Source organism: Pongo abelii, chromosome 15 (genome assembly GCF_028885655.2).
Source record: "Pongo abelii isolate AG06213 chromosome 15, NHGRI_mPonAbe1-v2.0_pri, whole genome shotgun sequence".
Lineage (NCBI taxonomy): Eukaryota > Metazoa > Chordata > Mammalia > Primates > Hominidae > Pongo > Pongo abelii.
In genome coordinates this window covers 75,465,738-75,473,380 of record NC_072000.2, presented here as the reverse complement: position 1 = coordinate 75,473,380, position 7,643 = coordinate 75,465,738, and positions in this window count along the sequence as shown.

Genomic DNA, 7,643 nt, shown 5'->3' with positions numbered 1-7,643 from the left:
CAGGTAGGGAAGGCTGACTATACAAAGCTTTGTTAGTTATTAGTGTAGGGAGAAGAAAAAATACCAAAACAAGAGGTAGGGCAGGATTCTTCTGCCTGCCTTGCTGCTCACCCCTTGGTGGGCAGGCCCACTGGGAGTCTCTCTGGATCTTCATTTTTCACCTGTAAAACAAGGTTAATCTCCCTGATCCTACCCATGGTCAAAAATGATCCCCGGCTTTTTCATGCTCCTAAGGCACGTGGCCCAGGTTTTTACTTGACCTGTATTTCACTCTGTCTAGTGTGTGATTTTTCTCAATACTTCAGCTAATTGTTTACACAACTTCCGACTCAGCAGATTATAAGCTCCATGAAGGCAGGGACTGATGGGGAACATAGTCAATAATTTTTCATTTTCAGTCATTTACTTAAATATTTATTGAGGTCTCTAGGCACTGTGTTAAATTCCAGAAATATAGCAGCGAGCAACTCAGACAAAATCTCAGCTCTCTGACTTTGCTTTCTGGTGGAGAAGATAGATAGTAATGATAAAACATAACATAAACAGGAAAAGTAAAAGCAGGGCTCCTGTGTTGCACACCTGCAGGGGACACTATTTGCATGAATGTAATATTAATGGCTCTCTCTAATGTGCAAAGGCAGCAGCTCTGGGGATGCTACATCCCCAGGGTCTGGCCCAATGCTTGATATGCGGTAAGCATTCTGTAAATATTTATTCAAGAATAAGTGAATGAATAAATGAGTGGTCTTAGTGTGGTAAAGTCTTTTAATATCCAACTATATCCATGTTTCTCTCTTTTGGCATACACCTGCTGGCTCCTTGGAGTTAGTAAAGCCATGTGACTGATTCTGCCCAGTGAGATATAAGCAGAAGTGTTGGAATTTACTTCTGGATGAGCACCTGACCACCTCCAGCTGTTTCTTCCCCTGCTGCAATGACTAGGGCAGCTGCAAGATAGTGGATTCCCTGAGCCCCTGAGTGATTTTGTGGAGCGGAGCAGACCCTCACTGGGTATGAAGCATTTGCAAGATGAGCCTTTGTTATGTTAAGGCCCCAAGACTGTGGGGTTGTTTGTTACCATGGCATAGCCCAACCCATTCTGACTGATGGTCTCACTCTCCTGTAAGCTCTTTGAGGGTGGGGCCATGGGGCTCAGCATAGGAGCAATCTGTAAATGTTCAAAAAGAATTGATAGAAGAAAGAGTAATTCACATTGATTAATAAATATTATCAGTCTCTTTTCTCTCTGCTTGAATTCCTCAGCTCTTAGGAAACAGGATGGCTAGATTGTTCATTTCCAATGGGTGGGTTTCCTTTTACCCCTAAAGCTCTCTCTGTGGCAGGTGAGGCAATGCTGCCCTTTTCCACACATGAAAAAAACACCAGTTTCTTTCCATGCGACTCAAACAATCTGGAGGAAGGACATACGAAAACCCCCAGAGTTGGAGCAAATGGGGCCTTTGCCTACTCAAGCCTCTTCAGTGTGACTTGCACGAAACAGAGATATTTGCAGCTGTGGTGTGAGTCCAGACAAGTACGGACAAAAATTCTCCATTCCCCACAGGGTGGGGAATATACTACTATAGATCTCTTTCCTTAGACCAGGGGTCCTCAGACCCTGGCTTGCATCTGAGTGCCCTGGAGAGCTCATTCAAACAGATTGTCAGTGCCCACCCCAGAATCTGTGATGTAATTTGTTTGGAGTGGGGACTGGGAATGTGCATTTCTAATAAACTCCCCGATGAAGCTGATGCTACAAACCCAGGGACTGTATTTTGAGAAACCATTGCCTAAGACTGATGCTCTCTCTGCTTTTCAAAGTCAAGAGTAAATGCAACACCTGTGAGACTAGCGCTGTAACCTGTTATTAGTCATTAACAACATGGGATCAACTAATTTTTTTCAGATTACCCAGAGAAGGGGAGAGAAGATGGAGGAAAGAAAAGTTTCAGGAAGGGGTGGGCCTGGGAAAGAATACAGTTTTGAGGACTGCTGCCCAGAGGAAGGACTGACGATGTCTTAAAAGAAGGCCCTGGGGTTGAGAGCCAGAAGGAACCGGGGGCCAATATGGGTGCAGAGGTGGCCGTGGAAAGACAAGTTTGAGGGCTTATCCTTGCATATTGAAAAGAGGGCCTGGACTTGGAGTCCAAAATCCTGCAGGTCTCTCCCATGAGACCTTGTAGCTGCTGGCAGCAGCCAAGGTGAGCCACTTTGTTAAGTTGTTAAGCAGACTTAACAGCTCTTGTAGGGAGAGAGTGCCAGGGTTAACTCAGCCTCCAGCCTTAACCTCTTTTGCACCAGGAGGTAGGTAAGCCCTTCCCAGGACCCCATGCCCAGTGCACTGTCTGTATCGAGCCTGTGTTCCAGCATCTTCTTGCTGGCTTATTATCAGTGGTCCCCAGCAGAACAGAGTTGTGCTGTGCCAAGGGTTAGCGTAGGTGGCTGTGACTCACTCAGCCTCATGGGGAAGCAGATGCTGCCACTGTAACCAGCGCTGCCAGGGAAACAGGCTAAATAAATCCCAGATCCTTGTAGAGGGCAGAGAACAAGCTACCTGCAGCCAGTGAGCCAGCAGCTCTGGTTCTGTTCTGGTTCAGTCACTGCAACAGCCTGTGTCCAGCTCTTAGCTTCAGGGCTAACTGGGGACTGGGATTGAGAACAGAAACAATAGAGCCTTGTGCAGAGGCTGGAGCATGTGACAAGAGGTGATGTATTAGTCCATTTTCATGCTGCTGATAAGACATCCTCGAGACTGGGTAATTTATAAAGAAAAAGAGGTTTAATGGACTCATAGTTCCACATGGCTGGGGAGGCCTCACAATCATGGCGGAAGGCAAGGGAAGAACAAAGGCAGGTATTACATGGTGGCAGGCAAAGTGAGAATGAGAACCAAGTGAAAGGGGTTTCCCCTTATAAAACCATCAGATCTCGTGAGACTTATTCACTACCAAGAGAACAGTATGGGGGAAACCACGCCCATGATTCATTTATCTCTCACTGGGTCCCTCCTACAAAATGTGGGAATTATGGGAGCTAAAGATGAGATTTGGGTGGGGACACAGCCAAACCATATCAAGTGATCAGAAGGCTGTGTCTGATGATGGGTGCCCATGCACAGCTGCAGGACCCCAAGCTAAGCCTTAGGCACTGGGCTGACAAGTTCACACAGATCCCTCTCTGAAAATCTGTGTGATATTTGTGCTTACTGTTGGGTTGGGGAGAAGAGATGAGAAACTCAACTCTTTTTTTTTAAGACAGGGTCTCACTCTGTCACCCAGGCTGGAGTGCATTGGTGCGATCTTGACTCATTGCAACCTCTGCTTCCTTGGTTCAAGCTATTCTCATGCCTCAGCTTCCTAAGTAGCTGGGACTATAGGCGCGGGACACCACATTTGGCTAATTTTTGCATTTTTTGGTAGAGATGGGATTTCACCATGTTGGCCAGGCTGGTCTTGAACTCCTGATCTCAAGTGATTCACCCACCTTGGCCTCTCAAAGTGCTGGGATTACAGACTTGAGCCACCGTGCCTGGCCAAGAGACTCACTCTTGATTCTCTTCTCCCTCCTATTTGGAAAAGAGCAGCTCTCTCACTAGACAATGTGAAGCTGTCCTCTATTCCAACTGGCCAGAAATTGACCCCCTGAGAAGTGTCTGTTTTGTCATAAACCAAGAAGAGGAAACTGAGGCCAGAAGATGCAATGACCTAGCCAAAGCCCCACAGAGGCTTTTAGAGGCAGCGTCAGGCTGGGCTCCTGGTATCCTGGACACAGAGCCTCATCATTTCCCACTGGACACTGCACCCCATGGAAACAATCGTATGGACCTTAGGGAATTTGCTTTACCATGAATATCTGCTCTTACAGGCAGTGGGTGGTGCCATTAGTAACATACACTGCTTTTTCCATGAGCAACAGGGAGTCTCTAGCCAACTTTCTCCAACTTCATCAACTCCTAATCCAGGCTAATGTGTCCCTGGCTCTACCAGTCAGATAGTGGAAATCCCAAGAGTTTTTAGGTTTGCCTAACATCCTATCATTGCAGGGTCAGGAACAGAGCCAGAGGTGGGCCTCTTGGGTTTTCAAACCAGCCCTCCTGAGGTAGTGAATGTCCAAACTCATCAGTCCCACCTGATGATTCTCAGGTAATTTCCCCAGAAGTCCCCACTCCCTATTCCCAGACAAGGCTCACAACATGGCCCAGTGGTATTAGCACATTTTTATGGCCCCAGGTTTCCCTGAGGTAGGAGGCAAGACTTGACTCTGGAGGCTCGGCTCAGACACTGGACCAGATTGAGGACTAGCTAAAACAGGGAGGAGGCAAAAGCACCTCTCCATAAGACACATCCACTGGCATGCCATGTCAGTTTATCATTGCCATGGCTACACCAGGAAGTTACCACCCCTTCCGTGGCAATGACCTGACAACCCAAAAGTTACCACTCTTTTTCTAGAAATTTCTGCATAATCTTTCCCTTAATTTGCATATTATTAAAAGTGGGTATACACATGACTGCAGAACTGCCTCCGAGCTGCCATTCTGGGTGCACTGCCCTGCCTAGGGGTAGCCCTGCTCTCCTGCTGCTGCACACTGCTGCTTCAATCAAAGTTGCTGTCTAACACCACTGGCTCACCCTAGAATTATTTCCTGGATGAAACCAAGAACCCTCCTGAGTTAAGCCCCAACTTAGGGGCTCATCTGCCCTGCATTACCCCCAGGTCCCTAGCAGCCACCCCAAGCCTTCCTTGCTTCTCAAGCCCCACAGAGGGGGCTGTGAGGGACCTTCTCTCTCTACCTTCTCCTTAGATTTCACAGGAGGAATAAGGGCCGCTGGATGGGCCTCACTGTTCTTCCTGACCTTGCCTTCCTGTCTCCTGTTTAAGGAAAACCTCTTTTCCTGCATCCTGATCTCTTCCCTCCCTGCCATGTCTTTGCTCTATAAATTATCTCCCCTCTCCTAATTAGTCAACATCCTCCTTTCTACAAGTTCCTCCTCCTCAGCCTGTAAACATGTTTATGTCTCTCCCACATAAAAGAAAAAAACCAGCTACATCAAATGCGCGTTCCTCCCTGGTGACTCTCCTTCTCTACCTGAAACGCCTCTTGTCAGAGTAACCTGCACTTTTTGCCTCCCCTTTCTTACCTCTCAATGGGTCCCAATCTCTTTCTGTAACTTGCTGTGTAAGGTTGGGCAAGTGACTTAACCTCTCTGAGCCTCTCAGTGTATTCATCCATAAAATGAAAATAATCATACTTTCTTTGTAGAGTTGGGAAAATTTAATGAAATTCCACACACAAAACTCCCAACACAGTGTGTGGCACATGGTGGGTGTTGAGTAATTGGAGCGGCTGCTTTAGTTATTTCGATCCAATGCTGTCTGAATTTTGCCCTGTTGCTCTCTTGAAATTGTTCCTGCAAGGTCACCAAGAGCCTTTTTTTTTTTTTTTTTTTTTAAGATGGAGTCTCACTCTCTCGCCAGGCTGGAGTGCAGTAGCGCGATCTCAGCTCACTGCAAGCTCCGCCTCCCAGGTTCAAGCAATTCTCCTGCCTCGGCCTCCTGAGTAGCTGGGACTACAGGTGCATGCCACCATGCCCGGCTAATTTTTTTTTTTTTTTTTGTATTTTTAGTAGAGATGGGGTTTCACCATGTCGGCCAAGATGGTCTCAATCTCCTGACCTCGTGATCTGCCCACCTCAGCCTCCCAAAGTGCTGGGATTACAGGCATGAGCCACTACGCCTGGCCAAGAGCCTTCTAATGACCTGTTACATGGTATCCCCCTCAGTGCCCATCCTGCTTGGCCTCCCTTCAGCATTGTGGACTTTACCCTCAGTCTAGAGTTTTCCTTTCCCCACCTCTTGTCTGCTCCTTCTCCATCACTTTCCCTCACTCTTCCTCCACCCGTTCCTGCAATGTGTGCCCAGGTCTCTGTCCTTGTGGTTCTTATCACACATTCGCCTGGGCTTTCTCATCCATGTCTAGGAACTACATGAGTCTTCCCGATTAATCTTCATAAAGCATGAAGAGTCCTGAGTTGTCATTCCCTTTTTCAACAGTTGTTGGTGGTTCCCTGTCTCCCTCAGCAGGAAACCCTCTGTCCCCAGCACTGGCTCACAGGGATCTCCAGTGCTGGATCCCGGGATATGCTAGGTTTGGCTCTTGAACATCCACCTGCAGTGGATGCAGAGAGGGGCCCCCTAGATCCCTCTGCAGCAGTTATTCCCCCCGTTGCTGGGCGTGCTCTTGGCAGACCACCCTGAGCTATCAGCCCTCTTTGGGAATAGTCTCAGCTGAAGGGATTCACTTTGTCCAACATCACACCCTTTCCCAGAGCAGTCTGCATTCCGTGGCATCAGTGTGGGAGTGTAAATTCTTGAGCCCCGTGCCCTAACTCAGGAAATCTCTGAGGAGTTGCAACTCCAAAGCTCCTCAGAGGTCAGCTGAGGCCTTGGTGGACACTGCATCCCAGCTCAACTTCTCCTGCCCAGTCCTGCCCCTTTCCCTTCTCTTCCCCTCTCCTTTGCTCCCCTTCCCCAGATGTTACCCCTGGGAGCACTCAACAGACTCCCTGCACATTCATCTCCATCACAGTCCACTTCTCAAGGACACAGCCCAGGACACTACCCACATCACCCTATTTGCCTCACTTGAGGAATCCCCCTGCTGCATTCTTTCCTTCCTCGATTTCTTGGTTCACACCGTCCCCTCCAATTATCCTGTCCTTTCCTCCTGTCTCTATCTGTCGAAATGCTCAGCTCAAACGGCAACTTCCGCATGACGTTTTTATTTGATGTTCTCTGGTTTACCTCTCTCCACCTCTAAGGTAGAAGATACCACTCCCTTCTTTTTGCCTGGGCTCTGAAATTGCCCCAGAACCAATTTGTGATGGTTATTTTATTTTATTTTTGAGGCAAGTTCTTGCTCTGTCACCCAGGCTGGAGTATAGTGACTTGACCTCAGCTCACTGCAACTTCCACCACCCGGCTCAAGCAATCCTCTTACCTCAGCACCCCCCAAACAGCTAGGACTACAGGCGTGTGCCACCACACCTGGCTAATTTTTTGTATTTTTGGTAGAGACGAAGTTTCACCATATTACCCAGGCTGGTCAAACTCCTGAGCTCAAGATATCCACCCATCTCAGCCTCCCAAAGTGCTGGGATTACAGGTGTGAGCCACTGAACCCGGCCTGTGATGGTTAATTTTAATGTGTCAACTTGGCTGATCCATGGAGTGCCCAGATAGTTGGGCAAATATTATTCTGGATGTTTCTGGATGAGATGAACACTTAAACCAGTAGACTGAATAAAACAGATTGCTCTCCCTAATGTGTGAGGGCCTCATTCAATTGGCCAAAGGCCTGAATAGAACAAAAAGAGTGACCTCCCAAGTAAGAATTCTTCCTGCCTGACAACCTTGGACATTAGCTTTATTCCTTGCTTTTGGACTTGAACTGAAATATTGGCTCTTCCTGCGTCTCAGGCTTGCCGGCCTCCAAACTGGAACTGTATCACTTTTTCTCCTGGTTTTCAGGCCTTAGGACTTGGACTGGAACTAAACCATGAGCTCTCCTGGGTCTCAGCTTGTCGACTCATTCAGCAGGTCTCGGGACTTGCCAGCTTCTGTAACTGTGTGAGCCAGTTCCT